Source organism: Rutidosis leptorrhynchoides, chromosome 8 (assembly GCF_046630445.1).
Source record: "Rutidosis leptorrhynchoides isolate AG116_Rl617_1_P2 chromosome 8, CSIRO_AGI_Rlap_v1, whole genome shotgun sequence".
NCBI lineage: Eukaryota > Viridiplantae > Streptophyta > Magnoliopsida > Asterales > Asteraceae > Rutidosis > Rutidosis leptorrhynchoides.
Window position 1 is genome coordinate 274692206 of NC_092340.1, and position 14160 is coordinate 274706365.

A 14160-nucleotide genomic window follows, 5' to 3' on the forward strand; every position below is an offset into this window, starting at 1 on the left:
TAATAATACTATTTTTATACGATAATCAAATAAGACTTAAATATAAAAAATATAATTTGATCAAATAGTATGCAATAGTTATTGATCAATTTAATTTGGAATAGTTACATAAACAAAAAGTTGAAATATAATTTGATCAGAAGCATGCAATAATAAGTTTAAAATGAACAAAAAGAACTCATGGATAGACAAATATAGAAAAATACGTACAGTAAATTATAATATAATGAAATTGAAATGATCACTTGTTAAACAAGTGGGTGGTTGACGACAAATTCAAGTAAATGGGTGCAACGAATGAGTTGAAGTAAATGGTGACCTTCGGCCGAACAAAACAAGAGGGGGATGGGAGTGTTTGTGATTTTTGGTGATTTGTGAATCAGAAAAGTGTGAGGTCTCTTTTTATAGGTCATGAGTTAGAGTTATGATACAACTAGTACTCCTTAAAAGATTAGGATGAAAGTGATTAAGATAGGAATTAAAAGTTTAAATAAGGTTAGGATATAAATCATATAGGATTAGGATAGAATAAGTTTAGGATAAAAGTTAAAACTCTATTTATTTATTTTATTTTTAAATTTTGGATTTATATATATATATATATATATATATATATATATATATATATATATATATATATATATATGGCTCATTCTTATGAGATAATATTTTTGTTATTAATATAATAGTTATAGTTATAGGTTTAATTTTATATTATTATGGAGTATAATATTAATAATATAAGTACATGTATGTATGTAACATGACTACAAGTTAATATGAGGTCGTTTGTTTTACTCCTACTGCCCCTCACAATTACAATTTTTAATACTATATATTTTTTTTAATATTTATTAATTATATAATTTATCATTTAATTATATTAGTTACAATATAGTTTTATAAATTATAAAAGTATCACATTTAATAGATACATATAATAATATGAAATTAAAGTATATCATAAATATAATATAACCTTTAATTAACAAAAAGTGTTGATTAAAAATTAATATTCGGTCAACGTGGTATTAAAGTAGGGTTAACACTTATTAATAAGTATACAAAAAACCCTAGGGGCAATTTAGTCAATTCAGAAGTGAAAAAGTGAGGGTTGTTATAGTACCTCCCCGTTAAAAAAATTTCGTCCCAAAGTTTTAGGTAGACTTCTCGGATGCATCATTGGTTGAGAAGAGATGGGGGGATATTTTCGTTTCATTTGGTCTTCACGTTCCCAGGTATACTCGGGGCCTCGTCATGAATCCCAGGTATACTCGGTACATCAATTATCTGTTTCAATAGCTTTTAAAAATGTATTTTGTAACTGTATGTTGATAAATATTTGAGGAAACCAACGAGTAGCGATATAGCTCATTTGTATAGCGCGCATGAAGAAAAACACGGGTTTAGGGGTGATAATGCTAAAAACGAACATATATTTCATAGCATTATTCCTCAAGAAAGACAAGCTTTTAGTTGCAATTGTTCTATTTACAAGTGATATTCGTTTAAATAATAAAAGGTGAAGACAAAAGACAGATTCGACGAATTGAAGACGCAAACGACCAAAAAGCTCAAAAGTACAAAAGACAATCAAAGAGGTTCCAATTATTGATAAGAAACGTCTCGAAATTACAAGAGTACAAGATTCAAAACACAAAATACAAAATATAAAATTGTACGCAAGGACGTTCGAAAATCCGGAACCGGGACCAGAGTCAACTCTCAACGCTCGACGTAACGGACTAAAAATTACAAGTTAACTATGTATATAAATATAATATAATATATAATTAATTATATTAATTATATATATATTATATTTATAAATAAATCGTCGGCAAGAAAGACTCCAAAAGCTGGTGAGCTGTATTTACAAACTCCGCGACTCGCGGAGTTTGAAGGCAAAAATGCCGCGAGTCGCGGAGCCCCAATTTCTGAAAATCCCTATAAAAGCAAACGAATTCTGATCGAAAAAATCCATCATATATCCATCTCTCTATCTATATCGTATATATTTATATTTATATTATAATTTTAATTTTAATTATAATTCTAATAATAAGGGTATGTTAGCGAATGTTGTAAGGGTGTAAGTCGAAATTCTGTCCGTGTAACGCTACGCTATTTTTAATCATTGTAAGTTATGTTCAACCTTTTTATATTAATGTCTCGTAGCTAAGTTATTATTATGCTTATTTAATCCGAAGTAATCATGATGTTGGGCTAATTACTAAAATTTGGGTAATTGGGCTTTGTACCATAATTGGGATTTGGACAAAAGAACGACACTTGTGGAAATTAGACTATGGGCTATTAATGGGCTTTATATTTGTTTAACTAAATGATAGTTTGTTAATGTTAATATAAAGATTTACAATTGGGCGTCCCTATAAATTACCATATACACTCGATCGGACACGATGGGCGGGGTATTTATATGTACGAATAATCGTTCATTTAACCTGACACGGGAATGGATTAATAGTCACTAGAATAATTAAAACAGGGGTGAAATTATGTACAAGGACACTTGGTATAATTGATAACAAAATATTAAAACCTTGGGTTACACTCAGTCGACATCCTGGTGTAATTATTAAACAAAGTATTAAAATCTTGTTATAGTTTAAGTCCCCAATTAGTTGGTATATTTAACTTCGGGTATAAGAATAATTTGACGAGGACACTCGCACTTTATATTTATGACTGATGGACTGTTATGGACAAAAACCAGACGGACATATTAAATAATCCAGGACAAAGGACAATTAACCCATGGGCATAAAACTAAAATCAACACGTCAAACATCATGATTATGGAAGTTTAAATAAGCATAATTCTTTTATTTCATATTTAATTTCCTTTATTTTATATTTAATTGCACTTCTAATTATAGCACTTTTATTTATTGTTATTGTAGTTAATTGCACTTTTAATTATCGTACTTTTTAATTATCGCAAGTTTATTTTATCGCATTTTTATTATTCGCAATTTTATTATCGTTATTTACTTTACACTTTAAATTAAGTCTTGTATTTATTTATTATTTTACATTTGGTTTTAATTGCGACTAAAGTTTTAAAATCGACAAACCGGTCATTAAACGGTAAAAACCCCCCTTTATAATAATAATATTACTTATATATATATATATATATATATATATATTTGTATTTTTATAAAAGTAAACTAATATAGCGTTAAGCTTTGTTTAAAGATTTCCCTGTGGAACGAACCGGACTTACTAAAAACTACACTACTGTACGATTAGGTACACTGCCTATAAGTGTTGTAGCAAGGTTTAAGTATATCCATTCTATAAATAAATAAATATCTTGTGTAAAAATGTATCGTATTTAATAGTATTTCCTGCAAAAATTAATAGCTATTTCGTATACACCTCGCGAAACATCAAGTATTTTTGGCGCCGATGCCGGGGAATCTCTTAAAAGCCGGAAGCGCAACGCTAATAGAAAAAAAAAATTTAGTTTACTTTTATTAAAATTCGTTTTTATAAAAATACGTTTTAAATATTCGAAAATATAAAAAGAAAAACAAAAATATAAATATTTTTAGGAGTTTGATAAATATTTAAGTTTTATAAAGTTTCTTTAGTTTGTAAAAATATAAGTTTTATTTAATTTATTTTATAAATATATTTTATAAATATATTTTATAAATATAAAAACCGAAAAAAAATAAAATACATATATAAATCTAGTTTTACGATTTTTATTTATAAAATTATAAAGTAATTCTATTTTTATTTTAGTTTTTAAATATAAGTTTTTATTATATATAAATTTTAGATTATAAAACAGAAAAATTTAAAACAGAAAATAAAAAATAAAAAAAATAAAAAACGGGTCAGTTTTAAACTGTTCCAGGTTTGAATTTTGAAACCCCGCGACTCGCGGGGTTTGCTGCTTTAAATACCGCGACTCGCGGAGGGGACCTGACACCGACAGAAACCCTAACTCAATTAATTACGGAGTAATTATTAATTATTATTATTATAACCCTACCTAATTATTATTATTATAATTACTTCTACTTTTTATTTAATTTATGTATTTAGTATTAATTAGTTTAATTAATTTGTAAAATTAGTAGTTTTAATAAATAAATAATATAAAAAAAATATTTTTATAAAAATTGTACTTTTTATAACTTTTTGTATATTTTTATATTTTGTCCCTTTTTAATCGTTTTAGCGTAATATTTGTATTTTTCGCTCATATTTAGTTTTAAACTTAGTTTTTTTTACCATAGTTATTTTTATTTCTAGATTTTTAGGCTTTGCCGTAAAATCCCTTAAGTGCTTTTTCTTTAAACTAAGATTTAGATGCTTTAGAATTTTGCGACGCCTTTTTAAGTTTTAGTTTCTTTTTAAGTTATTTCCATTTGGGATTTAGTTTTTCCTGTAAGCTTTAATATTTTTAGACGACTTTTTCCTATGTATCAATTATCATTCCAATTAGTAATCTCAATTTGCGATTATAATTTTAAGTTAGTTGTAGTAATAAGGTTAGGTTAGTCAAGTGTTTTTAAGTTTTATAAGTTTCTTTTATTTTTCCGTCACCTTTTATTTTTCAACCATTTTTCTTTTTCGATCTTTTTCCGACACGCTCTTTTTCTTTCTTATTTCTCGCTTTTCTAGTTTTAGGACATAGATTTTTATTCTACTTCTTATCTAAATTTCTTAAAATTACGAAAATTTATTTTAAGTGTTTAAATTGATAGACATCAAAATTTTCTGGTTCGTAGTAATAGTTGGATTTGTACGTGGACCGGGTTATTGGAGCCAAGCAGTCCTCAATTATATTGAGACCAAACGAATCCTGCCCCTCTGCTGCATCTTTTGGCTATTCGAAACGTGGGTAAAATCAGAAAAGTCTATTGATTGGATAACTTATTATAATTTTTCTTTCCTTTTTAAAACTAATAGGATATTCAGTGAATGCACCGAGCAAGACGTTCACCACCTTTTGTACGATCACCACCTGTAACTAGATCAAGACATTTAGCAAATATCACTGCCGTTGATTTTTCTTTAGAATCGTCATCCAGTCGACCAAGTACTCCAGTTCAAATTTCCGATAATCCATTTTTTGAACCCGACCTCACAATTGAGAATCCGGAGAATATTCAGGAACGATTCATAGATCCTGAACCACTAAACTTTCCTCCGGAATCACCAATCATTCAAACAGAGATTATTGAGGAACGAACCATTAAATCAGAATTCTCTAGTGATTCCGATTCAACAAATTCAATTATGGAGAATCTGGAACCTTTAAGTATGGAAGACCGAATGAGAGCTAAACGCACTGGCCAAGGTCACGCAATTACTCATCCAGACATTAATGCGCCAGATTATGAAATCAAAGGACAAATTCTACACATGGTGACTAATCAATGCCAATTTAGTGGTGCGCCGAAGGAAGATCCAAATGAACATCTACTTACCTTTAATAGGATATGCACACTATTTAAAATCCGAGAAGTGGAGGATGAACAGATATATCTCATGTTATTTCCCTGGACTTTAAAGGGAGAAGCCAAAGATTGGTTGGAATCGTTACCTGAAGGGGCGATTGAGACATGGGATGTTTTAGTTGAAAAATTTCTTAAACAATTCTTTCCTGCATCTAAAGCTGTAAGACTTCAAGCAGAAATTGTTACGTTTACACAGAAACTGAATGAAACTCTATATGAGGCATGGACTAGATATGGAAAGTTGTTAAGAGGATGTCCGCAACATGGTTTAGACACCTGTCAAATAGTACAAATATTCTACCAAGGATGCGACATCACTACAAGGAAAGACATAGATATAGCAGCTGGTGGTTCTATTATAAAGAAAACCGAAACTGATGCTTACAAAATTATTGATAACACTGCTTCCCACTCACATGAGTGGCACCAAGAAAAAGATATCGTTAGATCATCTAAAGCAGCTAGAGCCGATTCTAGCCATGACTTAGATTCCATTTCCGCAAAGATAGATGCTGTAAAGAGACGAATGGAAAAGATGACTAAAGATATTCACTCAATACGAATTAGTTGTGAGCAATGTGGAGGACCACATTTGACAAAAGATTGTCTCAGTTTTGAATTAACAATGGAACAAAGAGAGAATATTTCATACATAAACCAAAGGCCTGGAAATAATTATCAGAATAATTATCAACCGCCAAGACCAATTTACAATCAAAACCAGAATTATAACCGAAATATTCCATACAACAACCAACAAGGTCCTAGCAATCAACAAGTATCCAATAATAATTACAATCAGCAAAGACCTAATTTTCAAAACAAACCACCACAACAAACCGATGATAAAAAGCCGAATTTAGAAGATATGATGACGAAGCTAGTTGAAACTCAAACGCAGTTTTTCACATCTCAAAAACAAACCAATGAACAAAATGCTCAAGCATTTAGAAATCAACAAGCTTCTATTCAAAATCTGGAACACGAAGTAAGTAACCTAGCAAGGTTAATAGGTGAAAGAAAATCGGGAAGTCTACCTAGTGATACAAATGCTAAACCACGGAATGAAACAGCTAAAGCCATTACCACAAGAAGTGGTACAACACTTAAACCACCTGAAATACCTGTAACTTCTGATGAAGCTATTCCTACTCCACAAGAACCACAACCTGATCAAGATAAGGAAAAAGAACCGGTAGTTGAAAAGGTTAATGAAGACAACACAGTTAAGGCTAAACCTTATGTTAAACCATACCAACCACCACTTCCTTACCCGAGTAAAATGAAGAAAGAGAAACTTGAAGCCGAGCAATCCAAATTTTTGGATATGTTTAAACAGATAAATGTAAATCTTCCTGATGTGGTAGCGGAGTGGTATAAAATAGTTATTAATTTTAGCAGAAAATACTATTAAATACGATACAATTTTACACAAGATATTTATTTATTTAGAGAACGGATATACTTAAACCTTGCTACAACACTTATAGGCAGTGTACCTAATCGTACAGTAGTGTAGTTTTTAGTAAGCCCGGTTCGTTCCACAGGGAATCTTTTTATACAAAGCTTAACGCTATATTAGTTTACTTTTATAAAAATACAAATATATATATAAGTAATATTATTATTATAAAGGGGGGTTTTTACCGTTTAATGACTGGTTTGTCGATTTTAAAACTTTAGTCGCAGTTAAAACCAAATGTAAAATATTAAAAATGAATATAAGACTTAAATTAAAGCATAAAGTAAATAACGATAATGAAATTTCGAATAATAAAAGTGCGATAAAATAAACTTGCGATAATTAAAAAGTACGATAATTAAAAGTGCAATTAAATACAATAACAATAAAAAATGCGATAATTAGAAGTGCAATTAAATATAAAATAAAGGAAATTAAATATGAAATAAAAGAATTATGCTTATTTAAACTTCCGTAATCATGATGTTTGACGTGTTGATTTTAGTTTTATGCCCATGGGTTAATTGTCCTTTGTCCTGGATTATTTAATATGTCCGTCTGGTTTTTGTCCATAACAGTCCATCAGTCATAAATATAAAGTGCGAGTGTCCTCGTCAAATTATTCTTATACCCGAAGTTAAATATTCCAACTAATTGGGGACTTAAACTGTAACAAGATTTTAATACTTTGTTTAATAATTACACCAGGATGTCGACTGAGTGTAACCCAAGGTTTTAATATTTTGTTATCAATTATACCAAGTGTCCTTGTACATAATCTCACCCCTGTTTTAATTATTCTAGTGGCTATTAATCCATTCCCGTGTCCGGTTAGATGAACGATTATTCGTACATATAAATACCCTGCCCATCGTGGCCGATTGAGTGTATATGGTAATTTATAGGGACGCCCAATTGTAAATCTTTATATTAACATTAACAAACTATCATTTAGTTAAACAAATATAAAGCTCATTAATAGCCCAGAGTCTAATTTCCACAAGTGTCGTTCTTTTGTCCAAACCCCAATTATGGTACAAAGCCCAATTACCCAATTTTAGTAATTAGCCCAACATCATGATTACTTCGTTTTAAATAAGCATAATAATAACTTAGCTACGAGACATTAATGTAAAAAGGTTGAACATAACTTACAATGATTAAAAATAGCGTAGCGTTACACGGACAGAATTTCGACTTACACCCTTACAACATTCGCTAACATACCCTTATTATTAGAATTATAATTAAAATTAAAATATAAATTATAAATATATATATATATATATATATATATATATATATATATATATATATATATATATATATATTTTACGTATGAGGAGAAGAAGAAAAAAAAGATGATCATTTGCGATCAGAATTCGTTTGCTTTTATAGGGATTTTCGACTTTTGGGGCTCCGCGACTCGCGGCATATTTTGCCTTCAAACTCCGCGAGTCGCGGAGTTTGAAATTACAGCTCATATACTTTGGAGTCTTTCTTGCCGACGGATTTATAAATATATATATTATATTAAATAATTATAAGAATTATTTAAATATTATATTATATTTATGTGCATAGTTGATTTGTAATTTTTAGTCCGTTGCGTCGAGCGTTGAGAGTTGACTCATGTCCCGGTTCCGGATTTTCGAACGTCCTTGCGTACAATTTAATATCTTGTACTTTGCGTTTTGAATCTTGTACTCTTGTAATTTCGAGACGTTTCTTATCAATAATTGGAACCTTTTTGATTGTCTTTTGTACTTTTGAGCTTTTTGGTCGTTTGCGTCTTCAATTCGTCGAATCTGTCTTTTGTCTTCACCTTTTATTATTTAAACGAATATCACTTGTAAATAGAACAATTGCAATTAAAAGCTTGTCTTTCTTGAGGAATAATGCTATGAATTATATGTTCGTTTTTAGCATTATCAAATATTCCCACACTTGAGCGTTGCTTGTCCTCAAGCAATATCGTCTTGAAATACTAGAATCACTTCTTTATTCTTCACACTTTGTACATCAGTGATTTCTTTACGGAGGTATAAACAATGGTAGTAACGATATGGTTTACAGTCCCACATGACTATAAAAATTTAGATCCATTAAGGAAACTGGATCTTTATGAAAACATTTGATCTTTTGAAAATTAAATCTAGTTTTTACCCTAGATAAGTTTTCCGGAATAACCCTTTACCGGTGTTTGCAAAATATTTTTGTGGGTTTGGTGGGTTTCAGATTTGAAAATTTTAGCTCAAAACTTATGGTTTTGTGTCACCCACTTGCTAACCTTGTATTTGGAAAGCAACATGTCCAGTTTACTTGTCCCGTATATTACCTTTCGGTAAACTACCGTCCGGTTGTAAAGGAAAGCGTTGAACAAGCAACTGTTAAGGCAATGTCCCCTGACATGCTTTTAATTATGGTCTATAACGTGTCGGACGCAATTACTATCCTTGGTAGGAGCAATAGTAAAGCTCACCCTTATAATTTTTCGGTATGGCACAAGGTCCTGTCTTTGACCACTATGCAACCACCGTTCTTACGGTTGACACCCGTTTTAGTTCAGGTGACCTAATGAATTCCAGGTGAATTCCTAGGATTTTACGTTCAATGGTAATGAACGCATTGAAAATAGGGTTTTCAGAAAAAAATCGGTTTGTAATTTTGATCAAAATATTTTCTCGTTCAAGCTCGAGTTTAGATATCATTGAATTCCACGAGTTTGAATTCTCAATCTTTAAGGTCAATCTCTAGGATTGAGTAATATCAGTCTTAAAAGCTGATTTTTAATCTTTAAGGAGATTATCCTTTCTGGGGATCTGATTCATTAGTCTTATCCAGCTAATTTGCATGGTGCCCCCCTATTGTACGAGATAAATCCTTCTCATGGTTAGGATAAATCTGACCACTTGGCGACCCTGTTTAATGCTGAGATCCGTGGATTTCCTGCTGATTTTAGTGATGACTTTTCTGGATTTTTCGTCAACCTACAGCTGGCCTGGACGACAACTTCATGACCTAAATCAAGAAGCGCGTTTCTTTTTCGGAAGACTTTACTTCCTTTTAATGATGGAATTGATTCATCGTGAAGATCCATCTCTTCTTTTCTTTCATCGGGTAAAACAGTTTAGTTTAGTCCAAAGCAAAAGTATTTTCAGTTATTTGTTACAGATATATGTGACATATGTTTAAGATAACTTGGTAAATTTCCCCACACTTGGCTTTTATTTTTCTTTTTATCGTCCTCTATTCCATTTTAAATGAATTTTAACATTTTGGTTTGTTTCTCAATTTATGTCCTTTCCGAGGTAACAATAATTTCGGTGTTAAAACCTAGTTTTATCGTTCATAAATATGTATAAACATGATTTTGAGTTCATTTAATTGAAAATTTTGAAAAATTTTACTAGAATTGGGTAGTCAGTATATAAGACTAGGGCTGTTCTTTATTATCAGAGAGCACTAGATTCTAATACAACTACTGCTTTACTAGTATTTTTAATGGTAACCAAGTGTATAAAGTAAAAAATTCTAAAATCTGAAAGAAGAATTTAACCCCTTCCCACACTTAAGATCTTGCAATGCCCTCATTTGCAAGAAATCAGTAATAATTTAAATTATTGAGGGTGATTTGTGTGAAAATGATTAAATTTTTACCAAAGTTTTCAAATATATTGGCGTTTGTTTGCTGAATGATAAATGGTGCACATCATTTGTTCATTCCGTCTTGTTGTTATTTCACATATATTTTGCATCTTGTCGTCAAAATTAGTTGCTTTTGCTGAACTTAATGCCAGTCTTTGAAAATGCGTTGTTTTACCCTGTTGTGTACATAAGATAAACTGCAAACATATATACATATTTTTGAAGTTTGGTATATTACCCCACATTTAAAAATTATTAAAATCTAAGAATAAAAGTTAGACAATTATAAAAATGATTACAATATTAACAAAAGTATTAAACGTATCAATCATTACAAATTACAAAATAAAAAAAAAAATTAAGTATACTAGGGATGATACTGGTACCAATAGGGGTTCCAGGAATAACCATAGGTGCTATAGAATGCTTCGGCAGGGTTATACGTAGGATACGGTGGTTGCATCTCTATAGACCAGGGAGGGAAGATGGGTTTCGGTGTAGGAATATAGTTTCTACCTATATGTTGGCAATGAGCTATGATTTGGTTCTGATGAACTTGCCAATCTTCAAATGCTCTCTGTCTAGCATTTTCGTACTCCTGAGAAGCTATAAACCTTTGCATTTCTTGCATCTCATTCCCCCCTCCTACATTACCTTGCTGTTGGTTTCTCTCAACCTGTGGATGTCTACCATGGTATGGTACTGTGGCGTTATTTCGCCTTTTCAAAACTTTCGCACCATGGTATACATTTAAACCTATAGTATCGCGGGGTTCTGGTTCTTCTACTAATAATCCCCCCCGACTTATATCCACACCGAGATATTCACCAATCAAAGTAATAAAAATACCACCTCCTATTATGCTATGCGGTCTCATCCCCCGAACCATAGCTGATAAATAATAACCCACACAATACGGTATACTTACAGCGCTTTGTGGGTCTCGAATACACATATGGTAAAACAAATCCTGTTCATTTACCTTTTCCTTGTTCTTACCCCTTTGTGTAATTGAATTAGCTAAAAACCTATGAATCACTCTTAATTCTGCTCTATCTATATCCAAATAAGAGTAATTTCCCCCTTTGAAACGGTGATGGCTTGTCATTTGACTCCACACACCGTGTGTATCAAAATTTTCATCTATCTTTCTACCGTTTAGTATCAACCCTCTACAATCGGCAGATGCTAACTCCTCAGGCGTATATATACGTAAAGCCTGAGCCATGTCTAGTAAAGACATGTGGCGCATCGAACCGCCTAACAAAAATCTAATAAAAGAACGATCGGTTAAACTAGCTACCCGATCATTCAACTCTATACTACACAAAAATTCTTCACACCATACTTTATATACAGGTCTACGCATGGTGAATAAACGTACCCAGTCATTAAAAGTAGAATTACCATACCTCTGTACAAGTAATTCCCTAATTGGACCGGCCAATTCTACAGCTTCTAAGGGTCCCCATTCTATGACCCTTGGTACCTCAACAACCTTAGAATGAAGAGTATGCAAACTCCTTTGATATTTTGGATAATCTATCCAAAGTCTGTCAAATCTCAGGTTCGGGTGCAACTCTTCCAAGTGCATATCAGAAAAGGTCATGACTGGATGAGGTATATCCTGCTTGTAGTAGTTATCCACCTCCTGTTGTTCCGCATTCTCAGCAGGAGCATTGCGGGCTTGTGATGAAGATTCACCCCTTTCAGTCTGCAAAACACATCAAACACAATTTTTGTGCATCCAAATATGCATTAGTGTCAGCAAAATCATCAATCAAAATAATTACAATGACATGATCAATTTATATCAAACTTAAGCTCATTTTCACATTTTTATCAAATCTACACTTTTTCAAATAAGCATATACGAAAATGTTCGCCAAGTTCATAAGCATTCAACTCAAATAACATGTCAAAATAATCATTACTAGCAATTAAACAAGTTTCAAATGGCATTGTCTTTCAAAAATCAAGTTCATGAATTTTAGACTTGAAAAAGTCCACTTCAATTCTCAAAATCATGTTTAGGCTCAAAGTTTGGATCATTTAACTACCTAGACATGTTACACTACTTAATTTAGCAACAATTCATGACAAAAATCGGCCATAACCTATTTATATCAAAAAGCCCCAAATTTGCTCAAGAACACAAACCCTAGATTACTCAAAATTTGAAGTTTAAGGCTTCTAATCATGTTAAACAGCATCAATCTAGGTTATACAAGCATAATACATAAACAATTTAAGCATAATTACACTAAAAAGCATTAAAATCAAATTGGAGAAAAAATTGCTCAAGAACACCAAATTTCGGATTAAATGGTGTTTAGGTGTAGAAATTTACCGTTTTTCTTGAGTAATTCCTAGATAGCATCCTTCTCAACATGATTTTAGTAAAAGATTTGGTGATTAACGGTTAAAAATTGTGATTTTGGGGGTGTTTTTTCGTTTATTTTCGGCAGTATTTTCGGCAGTATTTTCGCAGGTTTTTAGTTTTTGTGGGTTGGGGACTGATCTGTTCTGCGGTTATATTTTTTTCTGATTTTTAGTCCCTCCGCGACTCGCGGTGAATAACCCTTCAAACTCCGAGAGTCGCGGAGTTTGATATTTTTTTTTTTTTTTATAATCATTAACTTATAAAACAATTAAGTACTTAATTTTAAAATTTTGTTTCCCTTGTTATTTAGGACGAGGTCGTTTCGGATCGATGTCCTAGTCCGTCCCTCGACAAAATTTTAAAATTTGTCTTTTTGTAGCGATTGTTTTAAAAGCTAAGATTTTTGGGTTTTTTCAATGTTTTTGGCATACTTTAATTCAATAAGATTAAAAATAATGATAATAAAAGTTCTCGTCCCTCCCTCGGGTAAAGCAATTTCGGTTTAAAGACCTAGTCTTCAACTCACGACGAATTTTAAAAATCATATTTTTAACTTAATGAGATAAAGTAAATTTTTGTTTTTAAATTCACACAACTTAAATATAAAATTCAAAATTAATATTAAAAATTCACACCAAACTTAAAATTTGAAATGCATAAAATTAAAAATTCATATTTTAAAAAAATTCACACCAAACTTAATTTAAAAATTCATATTATAAATTCACACCAAACTTATATTAATTTTTCAAATATTTACAATTTTAAATATATTGTTTTTATAAAGTTTACAATATTAATTTAAGATTTAAATATTAATTTTAAAAACATGGTAAAAATAAAATTAAAAATCTTTTTGTCTTTTTATCCCACTTTAATCAATCAAATATTATCAAAAATATGCGCCCCTCTTTTCGGTAAAATAATTTTGGTTCCAAAACCTAATTTAACTCATGACGAATTTTTGAAATATTTTGGGTTGATTGTTTAAAGATATTTATACCTTAAGAATAAACGTTAAATTTCGCAGTGATGTAATAAATTTTTGAATGATATCAATAATTTCGGTCGCCAAACCTAATTTTATTCAATACCAATTTAATACTTTTTAGCGAACAAATTAGCGTTTATTATCAAAAGGTTAAAAATAAAAATAAAAATAA